At 46.0% G+C, this 19,284-nt stretch overlaps 17 non-coding genes across 17 annotated transcripts; 9 read left to right on the plus strand and 8 right to left on the minus strand.

Moving 5' to 3' along the window:
- Positions 1-1,576: 1,576 nt before the first annotated feature.
- TRNAC-GCA (transfer RNA leucine (anticodon CAA)) lies at positions 1,577-1,648 on the plus strand. The gene has a single exon. It is a non-coding gene; the product is annotated as a tRNA-Cys (tRNA).
- A 475-nt stretch (positions 1,649-2,123) lies between these two features.
- Positions 2,124-2,241, minus strand: TRNAL-CAA (transfer RNA leucine (anticodon CAA)). Its single transcript has 2 exons — positions 2,204-2,241; positions 2,124-2,168 (listed from the first exon to the last, which is right to left on the minus strand). It is a non-coding gene; the product is annotated as a tRNA-Leu (tRNA).
- Positions 2,242-3,516: 1,275 nt separating this feature from the next.
- On the plus strand, positions 3,517-3,588 carry TRNAW-CCA (transfer RNA tryptophan (anticodon CCA)). The gene has a single exon. It is a non-coding gene; the product is annotated as a tRNA-Trp (tRNA).
- Positions 3,589-4,063: 475 nt separating this feature from the next.
- TRNAL-CAA (transfer RNA leucine (anticodon CAA)) lies at positions 4,064-4,181 on the minus strand. Its single transcript has 2 exons — positions 4,144-4,181; positions 4,064-4,108 (listed from the first exon to the last, which is right to left on the minus strand). It is a non-coding gene; the product is annotated as a tRNA-Leu (tRNA).
- Positions 4,182-5,946: 1,765 nt separating this feature from the next.
- Positions 5,947-6,018, plus strand: TRNAW-CCA (transfer RNA tryptophan (anticodon CCA)). The gene has a single exon. It is a non-coding gene; the product is annotated as a tRNA-Trp (tRNA).
- Positions 6,019-6,975: 957 nt separating this feature from the next.
- TRNAL-CAA (transfer RNA leucine (anticodon CAA)) lies at positions 6,976-7,093 on the minus strand. Its single transcript has 2 exons — positions 7,056-7,093; positions 6,976-7,020 (listed from the first exon to the last, which is right to left on the minus strand). It is a non-coding gene; the product is annotated as a tRNA-Leu (tRNA).
- Positions 7,094-8,390: 1,297 nt separating this feature from the next.
- TRNAW-CCA (transfer RNA tryptophan (anticodon CCA)) lies at positions 8,391-8,462 on the plus strand. Its single transcript has one exon. It is a non-coding gene; the product is annotated as a tRNA-Trp (tRNA).
- Positions 8,463-8,937: 475 nt separating this feature from the next.
- On the minus strand, positions 8,938-9,055 carry TRNAL-CAA (transfer RNA leucine (anticodon CAA)). Its single transcript has 2 exons — positions 9,018-9,055; positions 8,938-8,982 (listed from the first exon to the last, which is right to left on the minus strand). It is a non-coding gene; the product is annotated as a tRNA-Leu (tRNA).
- A 1,296-nt stretch (positions 9,056-10,351) lies between these two features.
- TRNAW-CCA (transfer RNA tryptophan (anticodon CCA)) lies at positions 10,352-10,423 on the plus strand. Its single transcript has one exon. It is a non-coding gene; the product is annotated as a tRNA-Trp (tRNA).
- Positions 10,424-11,380: 957 nt separating this feature from the next.
- Positions 11,381-11,498, minus strand: TRNAL-CAA (transfer RNA leucine (anticodon CAA)). The gene is made up of 2 exons: positions 11,461-11,498; positions 11,381-11,425 (listed from the first exon to the last, which is right to left on the minus strand). It is a non-coding gene; the product is annotated as a tRNA-Leu (tRNA).
- Positions 11,499-12,795: 1,297 nt separating this feature from the next.
- Positions 12,796-12,867, plus strand: TRNAW-CCA (transfer RNA tryptophan (anticodon CCA)). The gene has a single exon. It is a non-coding gene; the product is annotated as a tRNA-Trp (tRNA).
- A 476-nt stretch (positions 12,868-13,343) lies between these two features.
- On the minus strand, positions 13,344-13,461 carry TRNAL-CAA (transfer RNA leucine (anticodon CAA)). The gene is made up of 2 exons: positions 13,424-13,461; positions 13,344-13,388 (listed from the first exon to the last, which is right to left on the minus strand). It is a non-coding gene; the product is annotated as a tRNA-Leu (tRNA).
- Positions 13,462-14,759: 1,298 nt separating this feature from the next.
- On the plus strand, positions 14,760-14,831 carry TRNAW-CCA (transfer RNA tryptophan (anticodon CCA)). Its single transcript has one exon. It is a non-coding gene; the product is annotated as a tRNA-Trp (tRNA).
- Positions 14,832-15,306: 475 nt separating this feature from the next.
- TRNAL-CAA (transfer RNA leucine (anticodon CAA)) lies at positions 15,307-15,424 on the minus strand. The gene is made up of 2 exons: positions 15,387-15,424; positions 15,307-15,351 (listed from the first exon to the last, which is right to left on the minus strand). It is a non-coding gene; the product is annotated as a tRNA-Leu (tRNA).
- Positions 15,425-16,720: 1,296 nt separating this feature from the next.
- On the plus strand, positions 16,721-16,792 carry TRNAW-CCA (transfer RNA tryptophan (anticodon CCA)). The gene has a single exon. It is a non-coding gene; the product is annotated as a tRNA-Trp (tRNA).
- Positions 16,793-17,749: 957 nt separating this feature from the next.
- On the minus strand, positions 17,750-17,867 carry TRNAL-CAA (transfer RNA leucine (anticodon CAA)). Its single transcript has 2 exons — positions 17,830-17,867; positions 17,750-17,794 (listed from the first exon to the last, which is right to left on the minus strand). It is a non-coding gene; the product is annotated as a tRNA-Leu (tRNA).
- Positions 17,868-19,164: 1,297 nt separating this feature from the next.
- On the plus strand, positions 19,165-19,236 carry TRNAW-CCA (transfer RNA tryptophan (anticodon CCA)). Its single transcript has one exon. It is a non-coding gene; the product is annotated as a tRNA-Trp (tRNA).
- Positions 19,237-19,284: the final 48 nt, after the last annotated feature.

The following is a 19,284-nucleotide window of genomic DNA, read 5'->3' on the forward strand; positions in this document are numbered from 1 at the left end:
TGGGCCGGAGACAGTGATAACCATGCTGTTTCTTTCTAGGAATGGCTCTCCTTAATGCATGAAGTGTATATATATCCATATATCTGTGTATGTTTCGTAATTATGTGCATATAATTTTGAGTTAAACAGAACCTTTGATTCACCGTTGACTGGTCTTGGTGACAGATGAGGAGTCCGGGGTTTAGCTAAATGGTATCTGTGTTTGTTTGTGTATCATGCAAATGATTCTTTTAATATGATAATTATGTAGCGTAGGCCCCGGTTATGTTCGTGCTAAGAACAGGAAGTAATATGTGAGTAGGGACATCAGATCATCTCACGGTGTGATCGACAGAATAATATAAAAATTTCATGAACGGTCTGAACTAATGAGGAAAGATGAACGATAGCAAATCGCAAAACTTCAATCATACCGTTATGCAGACGACGCCCATGGGCGATTCATATTTTAAAGGGATCATTATTTTCTTTTCCTCCCATATGTGGAGAGTTCATTGTGTAGAGCTGTGTCAATTTCTTTAATATGTCATATTTGAATAAATTCGTATTCGTAACCCCTATTTTATGATTCTTGTCATTTGTAGCAGTGCTAAGCAGTATCCACTAGGCATTTGAACCCAGAGATCTTACTTTCATATTATAGACATAAGGCTCCATCTTAAGTATTTGTTTTTTTGTCTTTCTTTCGAACGTACCACTCCCCAAGTGCTCATGCTGCCGGGCAAGCACAGAAAGTAGGAAGGGAAGCGGTTCGAAGCTCGTGAAGCAATTCGACCCGCTCTTCAATCCAATCTCATCCGTAGGTGTTTACCCCGTTACGTGGAGGCATTCCTATGCGTGGGTCATCCATTCGAGGCCCGGAAGGGTGTAGTAGAAAATCACGCAACCATTCTTTCTTTTCACAACCCTACAACACATTGCAATCTAACACAGCCACCTCTTTAAACACTAATTTGTTTCCGTTTACTTTAAAGCCTTGCACATCAACTATTAATGTTTTCGTCATGTTTGCACCCTACTCTCTATCACTGTTTCTCGAAGACTAAAGCTTTTAGTAAACGAACGGGTTTAAACATGCGCACCTACAATAACGTCATCGCTGCAGCACATGCAAACACTTGTTTTTATGATAAATACTTATTGCATTCCTTTACACCGAATAACTATTAAGAAAACGGACAAGTCTAAACATGCATGATGACGTCATCACTGCAGCACGTGCTTACTCTAGCTCCCCCGATGTATGATTAAACTTGTTCGAATTTACCGCCACCACATTTCAACTAAAGAGTGTAGCACCGAGGTAAGCGATGTAAGATAGCGGTAACTGTGTTGAATAAAGATGGCTGTTTGTCAAAAGAATTTTTCAAATTATCCGCTACTACATAGATGGCGGATGACAAAAAATCACGTATATTTGTAAAGCACGTGGAATTTACAACCACCACAACGGGTGTTTCCTTGCTTTAACTTCGTTTCGTTGTACAACAGTTGTCTCTCCGAACTTTTAAAAATAAAACGCTTGTGTTTATGAGTCCCAGGTCTAATATCCATTAGACGGCTGGGAAACAACAGTGACTACGTGGCGCAACGGTAGCGCGTCTGACTGCAGATCAGAAGGTTGCGTGTTCAAATCCCGTCGTGGTCAAGTACCTTTTGTCATTTTTTATTGGTGTATCATATTCATAGATCTCCGCAAGTAGATACAAGATAAATGAGGGGAGAGAATTCTATGAGATAGTAATAGTCCTGTTTTACAATCGTAAATGAGTTATTCTTCCGAGAAGATGGTGGTGTCTTTCCTGTAAAGATCTAGCTGCATAATGAAACTGATCTGCGACATCGTTCCAAATGTAATATTTGGAGGAAATTCTATGAACTTGTGCCTCTAGTCTGTATGATGGACGAACTGAGAAAGAAAGTTCGGTTAAAAACCATCGGAGGAACTCTGTCTATTCCCCTACACATTCCCTCTCTACTATTATCGCGCTAAGAGTGTCTAAGAAATTCTATGAACATCACACACCGGATGGGAAATAAAATAGGGGTTGTACTTCCAGTCCCAGATTAATATGGAAATGTAGAGTTTAGCTATCGACCCGTACAAAAACAAAGAGAAGTAGTGTCAGGAGTGGGATTCGAACCCACGACCTCAGAGAAGACCAGAATTCTTCAGACCCGCGTCGTACAGGCAAGGTATTCCCTTGAGTCTGGCGCCTTAGACCGCTCGGCCATCCTGACACGGAGCCCTCATATCAATGGTATCCAGAGTCTCCTTTACTCGCTTTGGTAACTTTAGTGGTCCCCCTCTGTGGTGTAGTGGTTTGTGTGATAAGCTGGGACCACCAAACGCCCCGGTTGGATTCCAGGCACTGTCACGAAATTTGAAATGTGTTACGAGGGCTTGAATGGGGCCCACTCAGCCTCGGGAGGTCAACTAAGTAGGGGCGGGTTCGATTCCCAACTCAGCCATTCTGGAAGTGGTATCCTAGGGTTTCTTCTTCTCCTCCACGCAAATGACGGGATGGTACCTAACTTAAGGCCACGACCGCTTCCCTCCCTCATTCCCTTCTAATCTTCCCATCTCCCACCAAGGTCCCTGTTCAGCACAGCAGGTGAGGTCGCCTGGGCGAGGTACAGACAATCCTCAACACTTGAATTCCCCGAGCCAATGCATGAAGCTCCGGGACACTGCCCTCGAAGCGGTAGAGGTGAAACCGCTCGCTGAGTCCGAGGGAAAAACTAACCCTGGAGGGTAAGCATATTAAGAAGGAAAGAAAAAAGTGAAACACACTATCTCCCGAATACTGAATACTGGCCGCACCGTTTTTTCCTAAAACTCATTAACCTTACCAAACTACAAAAACCGTAACTTTAGTACATAAATGTGTGAGACAGGAAACCAGGCACGTATTTGAAAGTGGAATAAATATCCGAAAAGTGTGGTCAGGAGTGAGATCAGAACCCACGCCCTCTGGGAGGAACAGAATCCTTCACACCTTCGTTACACATGCAAGGATTACTCTTGAGTCTGGCGCCTTAGACCTCTCTGCCATCTGACAGACGCGAGTTATTTGTTCCCTATTACTTCATCCACGTATGTTGTAGTACATAACGAAAAATATCATATTGTAGCAGTTGACCCTCCAGATAAGTATTACTTCCAGGAAGAGGCGTATATATTTCAAGCAGCTTCTGAAGTTGTTAATAGTAGCGAGTGTTAACAATACTGATCAGCTTAAAAGCTTGGGATATTACAGCCGCGTATTGGGTCGGTGGGGATTGTGCCCAGAAAACAGGTTTGAATTGATGAAAAATCCTGTGTCATGGACGCTACTATCGCGAACAGAATGAAACGTCACCTGATTGATGAGAAGGGCGGCACTGCAGCGGGTATTTCCTTGCTTTAATTTCGTTTCGTTGTACAACAGTTGTCTCTCCGAACTCTTAAAAATAAAACGCTAGTTCTTATGAGTCCCAGGTCTAACATCCAGTAGACGGGTGAGAAACATCAGTGACTCCGTGGCGCAACGGTAGCGCGTCTGACTCCAGATCAGAAGGTTGCGTCTTCGAATCACGTCGGGGTCAAGTAACTTTTGTCAGTTTTCATTGGTGTAATATATTCGTAGATCTCCGCAAGTAGATACATGATAAAGGAGGAGAGAGATTTCTATGAGATAGTAATAGTCCCGTTCTACAATCGTAAATGAGTTATTCCTCCGAGAAAATGGTGGTGTATTTCCTGTAAAGATCTAGATGCATAATGAAACTGATCTGCGACATCGTTCCAAATGTAATATTTGGAGGAAATTCTATGAACTCGTGCCTCTAGTCTGTATGATGGACGAACTGAGAAAGTTAGTTCGGTTAGAAACCATCGGGGGAACTCTGTCTATTCCCCTACACATTCCCTCTCTACTATTATCGCGCAAAGAGTGTCTAAGAAATTCTATTAATATCACACACCGGATGGGAAATAAAATAGAGGTTGTATTTCCAGTCCAACATTAATATGGAAATGTAGAATTTAGCTATCGACCCGTACAAAAACAAAGAAAAAAATTGTCAGGAGTGGGATTCGAACCCACGCCCTCAGAGAGGACCAGAATTCTTCAGACCTGCATCGTACAGGCAAGGTATTCCCTTGAGTCTAGCGCCTTAGACCGCTCGGCCATCCTGACACGGAGCTCTCATATCAATGGTGGAGGCCATAAATTTACCTTCAGTATCCAGAGTCTCCTTTACTCGCTTTGGTAACTTTAGTGGTCCCCCTCTGTGGTGTAGTGGTTTGTGTGATTAGGTGCCACCCCCAAACGCCCCGGTTGGATTCCAGGCACTGTCACGAAATTTGAAAAGTGTTACGAGGGCTTGAATGGGGCCCACTCAGCCTCGGGAGGTCAACTAAGTAGGGGCGGGTTCGATTCCCAACTCAGCCATTCTGGAAGTGGTATCCTAGGGTTTCTTCTTCTCCTCCACGCAAATGACGGGATGGTACCTAACTTAAGGCCACGACCGCTTCCCTCCCTCATTCCCTTCTAATCTTCCCATCTCCCACCAAGGTCCCTGTTCAGCACAGCAGGTGAGGCCGCCTGGGCGAGGTACAGACAATCCTCAACACTTGAATTCCCCGACCCAATGCATGAAGCTCCGGGACACTGCCCTCGCAGCGGTAGAGGTGAGACCGCTCGCTGAGTCCGAGGGAAAAACTAACCCTGGAGGGTAAGCATATTATGAAAGAAAGAAAAAAGTGAAACATACTATCTCCCGAATACTGAATACTGGCCGCACCGTTTTTTCCTAAAACTCATTAACCTTACCAAACTACAAAAACCGTAACTTTAGTACATAAATGTGTGAGACAAGAAACCAGGCACGTATTTGAAAGTGGAATAAATATCCAAAAAGTGCGGTCAGGAGTGAGATCCGAACCCACGCCCACTGGGAGGAACAGAATCCTTCACACCTTCGTTACACATGCAAGGATTACTCTTGAGTCTGGCGCCTTAGACCTCTCTGCCATCTGACAGACGCGAGTTATTTGTTCCCTATTACTTCATCCACGTATGTTGTAGTACATAACGAAAAATATCATATTGTAGCAGTTGACCCTCCAGATAAGTATTACTTCCAGGAAGAGGCGTATATATTTCAAGCAGCTTCTGAAGTTGTTATTGGTAGCGAGTGTTAACAATACTGATCAGCTTAAAAACTTGGGATATTCATCATCATCATCATCATCATCTGTTTACCCTCCAGGTTCGGTTTTTCCCTCGGACTTAGCGAGGGATCCCACCTCTACCGCCCCAAGGGCAGTGTCCTGGAGCTTCAGACTCTTGGTCGGGGGATACAACTGGGGAGTATGACCAGTATGGCCTCACCTGCTGTGCTGAACAGGGGCCTTGTGGAGGGATGGGAAGATTGGAAGGGATAGGCAAGGAAGAGGGAAGGAAGCGGCCGTGGCCTTAAGTTAGGTACCATCCCGGCATTCGCCTGGAGGAGAAGTGGGAAACCACGGAAAACCACTTCGAGGATGGCTGAGGTGGGAATCGAACCCACCTCTACTCAGTTGACCTCCCGAGGCTGAGTGGACCCCGTTCCAGCCCTCGTACCACTTTTCAAATTTCGTGGCAGAGCCGGGAATCGAACCCGGGCCTCCGGGGGTGGCAGCTAATCACGCTAACCACTACACCACAGAGGCGGACTAACTTGGGATATTACAGCCGCGTATTGGGTCGGTGGGGATAGTGCACAGAAAACATGGACGCTACTATCGCGAACAGAATGAAACGTCACCTGATTGATGGCAGGGCGGCACTGCAACGGGTGTTTCCTTGCTTTAATTTCGTTTCGTTGTACAACAGTTGTCTCTCCGAACTTTTAAAAATAAAACGCTAGTTCTTATGAGTCCCAGGTCTAACATCCAGTAGACGGGTGAGAAACATCAGTGACTCCGTGGCGCAACGGTAGCGCGTCTGACTCCAGATCAGAAGGTTGCGTGTTCGAATCACGTCGGGGTCAAGTAACTTTTGTCAGTTTTCATTGGTGTATAATATATTCATAGATCTCCGCAAGTAGATACATGATAAATGAGGAGAGAGAATTCTATGAGATAGTAATAGTCCTGTTCTACAATCGTAAATGAGTTATTCTTCCGAGAAGATGGTGGTGTCTTTCCTGTAAAGATCTAGCTGCATGATGAAACTGATCTGCGACATCGTTCCAAATGTAATATCATCATCATCATCGTCTGTTTACCCTCCAGGTTCGGTTTTTCCCTCGGACTTAGCGAGGGATCCCACCTCTACCGCCTCAAGGGCAGTGTCCTGGAGCTTCAGACTCTTGGTCGGGGATACAACTGGGGAGTATGACCAGTACCTCGCCCAGGCGGCCGCACCTGCTATGCTGAACAGGGGCCTTCTGGAGGGATGGGAAGATTGGAAGGGATAGGCAAGGAAGAGGGAAGGAAGCGGCCGTGGCCTTAGGTTAGGTACCATCCCGGCATTCCCCTGGAGGAGAAGTGGGAAACCACGGAAAACCACTTCCAGGATGGCTGAGGTAGGAATCGAACCCACCTCTACTCAGTTGATCTCCCGAGGATTGCGTGGACCCCGTTCCAGCCCTCGTACCACTTTTCAAATTTTGTGGCAGAGCCGGGAATCGAACCCGGGCCTCCGGGGGTGGCAGCTAATCACGCGAACCACTACACCACAGAGGCGGACTCCAAATGTAATATTTGGAGGAAATTCTATGAACTCTAGTCTGTATGATGGACGAACTGAGAAAGGAAGTTCGGTTAAAAAACCATCGGGGGAACTATGTCTATTCCCCTACACATTCCCTCTCTACTATTATCTAAGAAATTCTATTAACATCACACACCGGATGGGAAATAAAATAGAGGTTGTATTTCCAGTCCCAGATTAATATGGAAATGTAGAATTTAGCTATCGACCCGTACAAAAACAAAGAAAAAATTGTCAGGAGTGGGATTCGAACCCACGCCCTCAGAGAGGACCAGAATTCTTCGGACCTGCATCGTACAGGCAAGGTATTCCTTTGAGTCTGGCGCCTTAGACCGCTCGGCCATCCTGACACGGAGCTCTCATATCAGTGGTGGAGGTCATAAATTTACCTTCAGTATCCAGAGTCTCCTTTACTCGCTTTGGTAACTTTAGTGGTCCCCCTCTGTGGTGTAGTGGTTTGTGTGATTAGGTGCCACCCCCAAACGCCCCGGTTGGATTCCAGGCACTGACACGAAATTTGAAAAGTGTTACGAGGCTTGAATGGGGCCCACTCAGCCTCGGGAGGTCAACAAAGTAGGGGCGGGTTCGATTCCCAACTCAGCCATTCTGGAAGTGGTATCCTAGGGTTTCTTCTTCTCCTCCACGCAAATGACGGGATGGTACCTAACTTAAGGCCACGACCGCTTCCCTCCCTCATTCCCTTCTAATCTTCCCATCTCCCACCAAGGTCCCTGTTCAGCACAGCAGGTGAGGCCGCCTGGGCGAGGTACAGACAATTCTCAACACTTGAATTCCCCGACCCAATGCATGAAGCTCCGGGACACTGCCCTCGAAGCGGTAGAGGTGAGACCGCTCGCTGAGTCCGAGGGAAAAACTAACCCTGGAGGGTAAGCATATTATGAAAGAAAGAAAAAAGTGAAACACACTATCTCCCGAATACTGAATACTGGCCGCACCTTCTTTTCCTAAAAATCATTAACCTTACCAAACTACAAAAACCGTAACTTTAGTACATAAATGTGTGAGACAAGAAACCAGGCACGTATTTGAAAGTGGAATAAATATCCGAAAAGTGTGGTCAGGAGTGAGATCCGAAACCACGCCCACATGGAGGAACAGAATCCTTCACACCTTCGTTACACATGCAAGGATTACTCTTGAGTCTGGCGCCTTAGACCTCTCTGCCATCTGACAGACGCGAGTTATTTGTTCCCTATTACTTCATCCACGTATGTTGTAGTACATAACGAAAAATATCATATTGTAGCAGTTGACCCTCCAGATAAGTATTACTTCCAGGAAGAGGCGTATATATTTCAAGCAGCTTCTGAAGTTGTTATTGGTAGCGAGTGTTAACAATACTGATCAGCTTAAAAACTTGGGATATTACAGCCGCGTATTGGGTCGGTGGGGATTGTGCCCAGAAAACAGGTTTGAATTGATGAAAAATCCTGTGTCATGGACGCTACTATCGCGAACAGAATGAAACGTCACCTGATTGATGGCAGGGCGGCACTGTAACGGGTGTTTCCTTGCTTTAATTTCGTTTCGTTGTACAACAGTTGTCTCTCCGAACTTTTAAAAATAAAACGCTAGTTCTTACGAGTCCCAGGTCTAACATCCAGTAGACGGTTGGGGAACATCAGTGACTCCGTGGCGCAACGGTAGCGCGTCTGACTCCAGATCAGAAGGTTGCGTGTTCAAATCACGTCGGGGTCAAGTAACTTTTGTCAGTTTTCATTGGTGTAATATATTCATAGATCTCCGCAAGTAGATACATGATTAAAGAGGAGAGAGAATTCTATAAGATAGTAATAGTCCTGTTCTACAATTGTAAATGAGTTATTCTTCCGAGAAGATGGTGGTGTCTTTCCTGTAAAGATCTAGCTGCATGATGAAACTGATCTGCGACATCGTTCCAAATGTAATATTTGGAGGAAATTCTATGAACTCGTGCCTCTAGTCTGTATGATGGACGAACTGAGAAAGGAAGTTCGGTTAAAAACCATCGGGGGAACTCTGTCTATTCCCCTACACATTCCCTCTCTACTATTATCGCGCAAAGAGTGTCTAAGAAATTCTATTAACATCACACACCGGATGGGAAATAAAATAGAGGTTGTATTTCCAGTCACAGATCAATATGGAAATGTAGAATTTAGCTATCGACCCGTACAAAAACAAAGAAAAAAATTGTCAGGAGTGGGATTCGAACCCACGCCCTCAGAGAGGACCAGAATTCTTCAGACCTGCATCGTACAGGCAAGGTATTCCCTTGAGTCTGGCGCCTTAGACCGCTCGGCCATCCTGACACGGATCTCTCATATCAATGGTGGAGGCCATAAATTTACCTTCAGTATCCAGAGTCTCCTTTACTCGCTTTGGTAACTTTAGTGGTCCCCCTCTGTGGTGTAGTGGTTTGTGTGATTAGGTGCCACCCCCAAACGCCCCGGTTGGATTCCAGGCACTGTCACGAAATTTGAAAATTGTTACGAGGGCTTGAATGGGGCCCACTCAGCCTCGGGAGGTCAACTAAGTAGGGGCGGGTTCGATTCCCAACTCAGCCATTCTGGAAGTGGTATCCTAGGGTTTCTTCTTCTCCTCCACGCAAATGACGGGCTGGTACCTAACTTAAGGCCACGACCGCTTCCCTCCTTCATTCCCTTCTAATCTTCCCATCTCCTACCAAGGTCCCTGTTCAGCACAGCAGGTGAGGTCGCCTGGGCGAGGTACAGACAATCCTCAACACTTGAATTCTCCGACCCAGTGCATGAAGCTACGGGACACTGCCCTCGAGGCGGTAGAGGTGAGACCGCTCGCTGAGTCCGAGGGAAAAACTAACCCTGGAGGGTAAGCATATTAAGAAAGAAAGAAAAAAGTGAAACACACTATCTCCCGAATACTGAATACTGGCCGCACCGTTTTTTCCTAAAAATCATTAACCTTACCAAACTACAAAAACCGTAACTTTAGTACATAAATGTGTGAGACAAGAAACCAGGCACGTATTTGAAAGTGGAATAAATATCCGAAAAGTGTGGTCAAGAGTGAGATCCGAACCCACGCCCACATGGAGGAACAGAATCCTTCACACCTTCGTTACACATGCAAGGATTACTCTTGAGTCTGGCGCCTTAGACCTCTCTGCCATCTGACAGACGCGAGTTATTTGTTCCCTATTACTTCATCCACGTATGTTGTAGTACATAACGAAAAATATCATATTGTAGCAGTTGACCCTCCAGATAAGTATTACTTCCAGGAAGAAGCGTATATATTTCAAGCAGCTTCTGAAGTTGTTAATAGTAGCGAGTGTTAACAATACTGATCAGCTTAAAAACTTGGGATATTACAGCCGCGTATTGGGTCGGTGGGGATTGTGCCCAGAAAACAGGTTTGAATTGATGAAAATTCCTGTCATGGACGCTACTATCGCGAACAGAATGAAACGTCACCTGATTGATGGCAGGGCGGCACTGCATCGGGTGTTTCCTTGCTTTAATTTCGTTTCGTTGTACAACAGTTGTCTCTCCGAACTTTTAAAAATAAAACGCTAGTTCTTATGAGTCCCAGGTCTAACATCCAGTAGACGGGTGAGAAACATCAGTGACTCCGTGGCGCAACGGTAGCGCGTCTGACTCCAGATCAGAAGGTTGCGTGTTCGAATCACGTCGGGGTCAAGTAACTTTTGTCAGTTTTCATTGGTGTATAATATATTCATAGATCTCCGCAAGTAGATACATGATAAATGAGGAGAGAGAATTCTATGAGATAGTAATAGTCCTGTTCTACAATCGTAAATGAGTTATTCTTCCGAGAAGATGGTGGTGTCTTTCCTGTAAAGATCTAGCTGCATGATGAAACTGATCTGCGACATCGTTCCAAATGTAATATCATCATCATCATCGTCTGTTTACCCTCCAGGTTCGGTTTTTCCCTCGGACTTAGCGAGGGATCCCACCTCTACCGCCTCAAGGGCAGTGTCCTGGAGCTTCAGACTCTTGGTCGGGGATACAACTGGGGAGTATGACCAGTACCTCGCCCAGGCGGCCGCACCTGCTATGCTGAACAGGGGCCTTCTGGAGGGATGGGAAGATTGGAAGGGATAGGCAAGGAAGAGGGAAGGAAGCGGCCGTGGCCTTAGGTTAGGTACCATCCCGGCATTCCCCTGGAGGAGAAGTGGGAAACCACGGAAAACCACTTCCAGGATGGCTGAGGTAGGAATCGAACCCACCTCTACTCAGTTGATCTCCCGAGGATTGCGTGGACCCCGTTCCAGCCCTCGTACCACTTTTCAAATTTTGTGGCAGAGCCGGGAATCGAACCCGGGCCTCCGGGGGTGGCAGCTAATCACGCGAACCACTACACCACAGAGGCGGACTCCAAATGTAATATTTGGAGGAAATTCTATGAACTCTAGTCTGTATGATGGACGAACTGAGAAAGGAAGTTCGGTTAAAAAACCATCGGGGGAACTATGTCTATTCCCCTACACATTCCCTCTCTACTATTATCTAAGAAATTCTATTAACATCACACACCGGATGGGAAATAAAATAGAGGTTGTATTTCCAGTCCCAGATTAATATGGAAATGTAGAATTTAGCTATCGACCCGTACAAAAACAAAGAAAAAATTGTCAGGAGTGGGATTCGAACCCACGCCCTCAGAGAGGACCAGAATTCTTCGGACCTGCATCGTACAGGCAAGGTATTCCTTTGAGTCTGGCGCCTTAGACCGCTCGGCCATCCTGACACGGAGCTCTCATATCAATGGTGGAGGTCATAAATTTACCTTCAGTATCCAGAGTCTCCTTTACTCGCTTTGGTAACTTTAGTGGTCCCCCTCTGTGGTGTAGTGGTTTGTGTGATTAGGTGCCACCCCCAAACGCCCCGGTTGGATTCCAGGCACTGACACGAAATTTGAAAAGTGTTACGAGGCTTGAATGGGGCCCACTCAGCCTCGGGAGGTCAACAAAGTAGGGGCGGGTTCGATTCCCAACTCAGCCATTCTGGAAGTGGTATCCTAGGGTTTCTTCTTCTCCTCCACGCAAATGACGGGATGGTACCTAACTTAAGGCCACGACCGCTTCCCTCCCTCATTCCCTTCTAATCTTCCCATCTCCCACCAAGGTCCCTGTTCAGCACAGCAGGTGAGGCCGCCTGGGCGAGGTACAGACAATTCTCAACACTTGAATTCCCCGACCCAATGCATGAAGCTCCGGGACACTGCCCTCGAAGCGGTAGAGGTGAGACCGCTCGCTGAGTCCGAGGGAAAAACTAACCCTGGAGGGTAAGCATATTATGAAAGAAAGAAAAAAGTGAAACACACTATCTCCCGAATACTGAATACTGGCCGCACCTTCTTTTCCTAAAAATCATTAACCTTACCAAACTACAAAAACCGTAACTTTAGTACATAAATGTGTGAGACAAGAAACCAGGCACGTATTTGAAAGTGGAATAAATATCCGAAAAGTGTGGTCAGGAGTGAGATCCGAAACCACGCCCACTGGGAGGAACAGAATCCTTCACACCTTCGTTACACATGCAAGGATTACTCTTGAGTCTGGCGCCTTAGACCTCTCTGCCATCTGACAGACGCGAGTTATTTGTTCCCTATTACTTCATCCACGTATGTTGTAGTACATAACGAAAAATATCATATTGTAGCAGTTGACCCTCCAGATAAGTATTACTTCCAGGAAGAGGCGTATATATTTCAAGCAGCTTCTGAAGTTGTTATTGGTAGCGAATGTTAACAATACTGATCAGCTTAAAAACTTGGGATATTACAGCCGCGTATTGGGTCGGTGGGGATTGTGCACAGAAAACAGGTTTGAATTGATGAAAAATCCTGTGTCATGGACGCTACTATCGCGAACAGAATGAAACGTCACCTGATTGATGGCAGGGCGGCACTGTAACGGGTGTTTCCTTGCTTTAATTTCGTTTCGTTGTACAACAGTTGTCTCTCCGAACTTTTAAAAATAAAACGCTAGTTCTTACGAGTCCCAGGTCTAACATCCAGTAGACGGTTGGGGAACATCAGTGACTCCGTGGCGCAACGGTAGCGCGTCTGACTCCAGATCAGAAGGTTGCGTGTTCAAATCACGTCGGGGTCAAGTAACTTTTGTCAGTTTTCATTGGTGTAATATATTCATAGATCTCCGCAAGTAGATACATGATTAAAGAGGAGAGAGAATTCTATAAGATAGTAATAGTCCTGTTCTACAATTGTAAATGAGTTATTCTTCCGAGAAGATGGTGGTGTCTTTCCTGTAAAGATCTAGCTGCATGATAAAAACTGATCTGCGACATCGTTCCAAATGTAATATTTGGAGGAAATTCTATGAACTCGTGCCTCTAGTCTGTATGATGGACGAACTGAGAAAGGAAGTTCGGTTAAAAACCATCGGGGGAACTCTGTCTATTCCCCTACACATTCCCTCTCTACTATTATCGCGCAAAGAGTGTCTAAGAAATTCTATTAACATCACACACCGGATGGGAAATAAAATAGAGGTTGTATTTCCAGTCACAGATCAATATGGAAATGTAGAATTTAGCTATCGACCCGTACAAAAACAAAGAAAAAAATTGTCAGGAGTGGGATTCGAACCCACGCCCTCAGAGAGGACCAGAATTCTTCAGACCTGCATCGTACAGGCAAGGTATTCCCTTGAGTCTGGCGCCTTAGACCGCTCGGCCATCCTGACACGGATCTCTCATCTCAATGGTGGAGGCCATAAATTTACCTTCAGTATCCAGAGTCTCCTTTACTCGCTTTGGTAACTTTAGTGGTCCCCCTCTGTGGTGTAGTGGTTTGTGTGATTAGGTGCCACCCCCAAACGCCCCGGTTGGATTCCAGGCACTGTCACGAAATTTGAAAATTGTTACGAGGGCTTGAATGGGGCCCACTCAGCCTCGGGAGGTCAACTAAGTAGGGGCGGGTTCGATTCCCAACTCAGCCATTCTGGAAGTGGTATCCTAGGGTTTCTTCTTCTCCTCCACGCAAATGACGGGATGGTACCTAACTTAAGGCCACGACCGCTTCCCTCCCTCATTCCCTTCTAATCTTCCCATCTCCCACCAAGGTCCCTGTTCAGCACAGCAGGTGAGGCCGCCTGGGCGAGGTACAGACAATCCTCAACACTTGAATTCCCCGACCCAATGCATGAAGCTCCGGGACACTGCCCTCGAAGCGGTAGAGGTGAGACCGCTCGCTGAGTCCGAGGGAAAAGCTAACCCTGGAGGGTAAGCATATTAAGAAAGAAAGAAAAAAGTGAAACACACTATCTCCCGAATACTGAATACTGGCCGCACCGTTTATTCCTAAAACTCATTAACCTTACCAAACTACAAAAACCGTAACTTTAGTACATAAATGTGTGAGACAGGAAACCAGGCACGTATTTGAAAGTGGAATAAATATCCGAAAAGTGTGATCAGGAGTGAGATCAGAACCCACACCCTCTGGGAGGAACAGAATCCTTCACACCTTCGTTACACATGCAAGGATTACTCTTGAGTCTGGCGCCTTAGACCTCTCTGCCATCTGACAGACGCGAGTTATTTGTTCCCTATTACTTCATCCACGTATGTTGTAGTACATAACGAAAAATATCATATTGTAGCAGTTGACCCTCCAGATAAGTATTACTTCCAGGAAGAGGCGTATATATTTCAAGCAGCTTCTGAAGTTGTTATTGGTAGCGAGTGTTAACAATACTGATCAGCTTAAAAACTTGGGATATTACAGCCGCGTATTGGGTCGGTGGGGATTGTGCACAGAAAACAGGTTTGAATTGATGAAAAATCCTGTGTCATGGACGCTACTATCGCGAACAGAATGAAACGTCACCTGATTGATGGCAGGGCGGCACTGCAACGGGTGTTTCCTTGCTTTAATTTCGTTTCGTTGTACAACAGTTGTCTCTCCGAACTTTTAAAAATAAAACGCTAGTTCTTACGAGTCCCAGGTCTAACATCCAGTAGACGGTTGGGGAACATCAGTGACTCCGTGGCGCAACGGTAGCGCGTCTGACTCCAGATCAGAAGGTTGCGTGTTCACATCACGTCGGGGTCAAGTAACTTTTGTCAGTTTTCATTGGTGTAATATATTCATAGATCTCCGCAAGTAGATACATGATTAAAGAGGAGAGAGAATTCTATGAGATAGTAATAGTCCTGTTCTACAATTGTAAATGAGTTATTCTTCCGAGAAGATGGTGGTGTCTTTCCTGTAAAGATCTAGCTGCATGATGAAACTGATCTGCGACATCGTTCCAAATGTAATATTTGGAGGAAATTCTATGAACTCGTGCCTCTAGTCTGTATGATGGACGAACTGAGAAAGGAAGTTCGGTTAAAAACCATCGGGGGAACTCTGTCTATTCCCCTACACATTCCCTCTCTACTATTATCGCGCAAAGAGTGTCTAAGAAATTCTATTAACATCACACACCGGATGGGAAATAAAATAGAGGTTGTATTTCCAGTCACAGATCAATATGGAAATGTAGAATTTAGCTATCGACCCGTACAAAAACAAAGAAAAAAATTGTCAGGAGTGGGATTCGAACCCACGCCCTCAGAGAGGACCAGAATTCTTCAGACCTGCATCGTACAGGCAAGGTATTCCCTTGAGTCTGGCGCCTTAGACCGCTCGGCCATCCTGACACGGATCTCTCATATCAATGGTGGAGGCCATAAATTTACCTTCAGTATCCAGAGTCTCCTTTACTCGCTTTGGTAACTTTAGTGGTCCCCCTCTGTGGTGTAGTGGTTTGTGTGATTAGGTGCCACCCCCAAACGCCCCGGTTGGATTCCAGGCACTGTCACGAAATTTGAAAAGTGTTACGAGGGCTTGAATGGGGCCCACTCAGCCTCAGGAGGTCAACTAAGTAGGGGCGGGTTCGATTCCCAACTCAGCCATTCTGGAAGTGGTATCCTAGGGTTTCTTCTTCTCCTCCACGCAAATGACGGGCTGGTACCTAACTTAAGGCCACGACCGCTTCCCTCCTTCATTCCCTTCTAATCTTCCCATCTCCTACCAAGGTCCCTGTTCAGCACAGCAGGTGAGGTCGCCTGGGCGAGGTACAGACAATCCTCAACATTTGAATTCTCCGACCCAATGCATGAAGCTACGGGACACTGCCCTCGAGGCGGTAGAGGTGAGACCGCTCGCTGAGTCCGAGGGAAAAACTAACCCTGGAGGGTAAGCATATTAAGAAAGAAAGAAAAAAGTGAAACACACTATCTCCCGAATACTGAATACTGGCCGCACCGTTTTTTCCTAAAAATCATTAACCTTACCAAACTACAAAAACCGTAACTTTAGTACATAAATGTGTGAGACAAGAAACCAGGCACGTATTTGAAAGTGGAATAAATATCCGAAAAGTGTGGTCAAGAGTGAGATCCGAACCCACGCCCACATGGAGGAACAGAATCCTTCACACCTTCGTTACACATGCAAGGATTACTCTTGAGTCTGGCGCCTTAGACCTCTCTGCCATCTGACAGACGCGAGTTATTTGTTCCCTATTACTTCATCCACGTATGTTGTAGTACATAACGAAAAATATCATATTGTAGCAGTTGACCCTCCAGATAAGTATTACTTCCAGGAAGAAGCGTATATATTTCAAGCAGCTTCTGAAGTTGTTAATAGTAGCGAATGTTAACAATACTGATCAGCTTAAAAACTTGGGATATTACAGCCGCGTATTGGGTCGGTGGGGATTGTGCCCAGAAAACAGGTTTGAATTGATGAAAATTCCTGTCATGGACGCTACTATCGCGAACAGAATGAAACGTCACCTGATTGATGGCAGGGCGGCACTGCATCGGGTGTTTCCTTGCTTTAATTTCGTTTCGTTGTACAACAGTTGTCTCTCCGAACTTTTAAAAATAAAACGCTAGTTCTTATGAGTCCCAGGTCTAACATCCAGTAGACGGGTGAGAAACATCAGTGACTCCGTGGCGCAACGGTAGCGCGTCTGACTCCAGATCAGAAGGTTGCGTGTTCGAATCACGTCGGGGTCAAGTAACTTTTGTCAGTTTTCATTGGTGTATAATATATTCATAGATCTCCGCAAGTAGATACATGATAAATGAGGAGAGAGAATTCTATGAGATAGTAATAGTCCTGTTCTACAATCGTAAATGAGTTATTCTTCCGAGAAAATGGTGGTGTCATTCCTGTAAAGATCTAGCTGCATGATGAAACTGATCTGCGACATCGTTCCAAATGTAATATCATCATCATCATCGTCTGTTTACCCTCCAGGTTCGGTTTTTCCCTCGGACTTAGCGAGGGATCCCACCTCTACCGCCTCAAGGGCAGTGTCCTGGAGCTTCAGACTCTTGGTCGGGGATACAACTGGGGAGTATGACCAGTACCTCGCCCAGGCGGCCGCACCTGCTATGCTGAACAGGGGCCTTGTGGAGGGATGGGAAGATTGGAAGGGATAGGCAAGGAAGAGGGAAGGAAGCGGCCGTGGCCTTAGGTTAGGTACCATCCCGGCATTCCCCTGGAGGAGAAGTGGGAAACCACGGAAAACCACTTCCAGGATGGCTGAGGTAGGAATCGAACCCACCTCTACTCAGTTGATCTCCCGAGGATTGCGTGGACCCCGTTCCAGCCCTCGTACCACTTTTCAAATTTTGTGGCAGAGCCGGGAATCGAACCCGGGCCTCCGGGGGTGGCAGCTAATCACGCGAACCACTACACCACAGAGGCGGACTCCAAATGTAATATTTGGAGGAAATTCTATGAACTCTAGTCTGTATGATGGACGAACTGAGAAAGGAAGTTCGGTTAAAAAACCATCGGGGGAACTATGTCTATTCCCCTACACATTCCCTCTCTACTATTATCTAAGAAATTCTATTAACATCACACACCGGATGGGAAATAAAATAGAGGTTGTATTTCCAGTCCCAGATTAATATGGAAATGTAGAATTTAGCTATCGACCCGTACAAAAACAAAGAAAAAATTGTCAGGAGTGGGATTCGAACCCACGCCCTCAGAGAGGACCAGAATTCTTCGGACCTGCATCGTACAGGCAAGGTATTCCTTTGAGTCTGGCGCCTTAGACCGCTCGGCCATCCTGACACGGAGCTCTCACATCAATAGTGGAGGTCATAAATTTACCTTCAGTATCCAGAGTCTCCTTTACTCGCTTTGGTAACTTTAGTGGTCCCCCTCTGTGGTGTAGTGGTTTGTGTGATTAGGTGCCACCCCCAAACGCCCCGGTTGGATTCCAGGCACTGACACGAAATTTGAAAAGTGTTACGAGGCTTGAATGGGGCCCACTCAGCCTCGGGAGGTCAACAAAGTAGGGGCGGGTTCGATTCCCAACTCAGCCATTCTGGAAGTGGTATCCTAGGGTTTCTTCTTCTCCTCCACGCAAATGACGGGATGGTACCTAACTTAAGGCCACGACCGCTTCCCTCCCTCATTCCCTTCTAATCTTCCCATCTCCCACCAAGGTCCCTGTTCAGCACAGCAGGTGAGGCCGCCTGGGCGAGCTACAGACAATTCTCAACACTTGAATTCCCCGACCCAATGCATGAAGCTCCAGGACACTGCCCTCGAAGCGGTAGAGGTGAGACCGCTCGCTGAGTCCGAGGGAAAAACTAACCCTGGAGGGTAAGCATATTATGAAAGAAAGAAAAAAGTGAAACACACTATCTCCCGAATACTGAATACTGGCCGCACCGTTTTTTCCTATAAATCATTAACCTTACCAAACTACAAAAACCGTAACTTTAGTACATAAATGTGTGAGACAAGAAACCAGGCACGTATTTGAAAGTGGAATAAATATCCGAAAAGTGTGGTCAGGAGTGAGATCCGAAACCACGCCCACTGGGAGGAACAGAATCCTTCACACCTTCGTTACACATGCAAGGATTACTCTTGAGTCTGGCGCCTTAGACCTCTCTGCCATCTGACAGACGCGAGTTATTTGTTCCCTATTACTTCATCCACGTATGTTGTAGTACATAACGAAAAATATCATATTGTAGCAGTTGACCCTCCAGATAAGTATTACTTCCAGGAAGAGGCGTATATATTTCAAGCAGCTTCTGAAGTTGTTATTGGTAGCGAATGTTAACAATACTGATCAGCTTAAAAACTTGGGATATTACAGCCGCGTATTGGGTCGGTGGGGATTGTGCCCAGAAAACAGGTTTGAATTGATGAAAAATCCTGTGTCATGGACGCTACTATCGCGAACAGAATGAAACGTCACCTGATTGATGGCAGGGCGGCACTGCAACGGGTGTTTCCTTGCTTTAATTTCGTTTCGTTGTACAACAGTTGTCTCTCCGAACTTTTAAAAATAAAACGCTAGTTCTTACGAGTCCCCGGTCTAACATCCAGTAGACGATTGGGGAACATCAGTGACTCCGTGGCGCAACGGTAGCGCGTCTGACTCCAGATCAGAAGGTTGCGTGTTCAAATCACGTCGGGGTCAAGTAACTTTTGTCAGCTTTCATTGGTGTAATATATTCATAGATCTCCG

The sequence above is a fragment of the Anabrus simplex genome, chromosome 3 (assembly GCF_040414725.1).
Source record: "Anabrus simplex isolate iqAnaSimp1 chromosome 3, ASM4041472v1, whole genome shotgun sequence".
NCBI classification, from domain to species: Eukaryota; Metazoa; Arthropoda; class Insecta; order Orthoptera; family Tettigoniidae; genus Anabrus; species Anabrus simplex.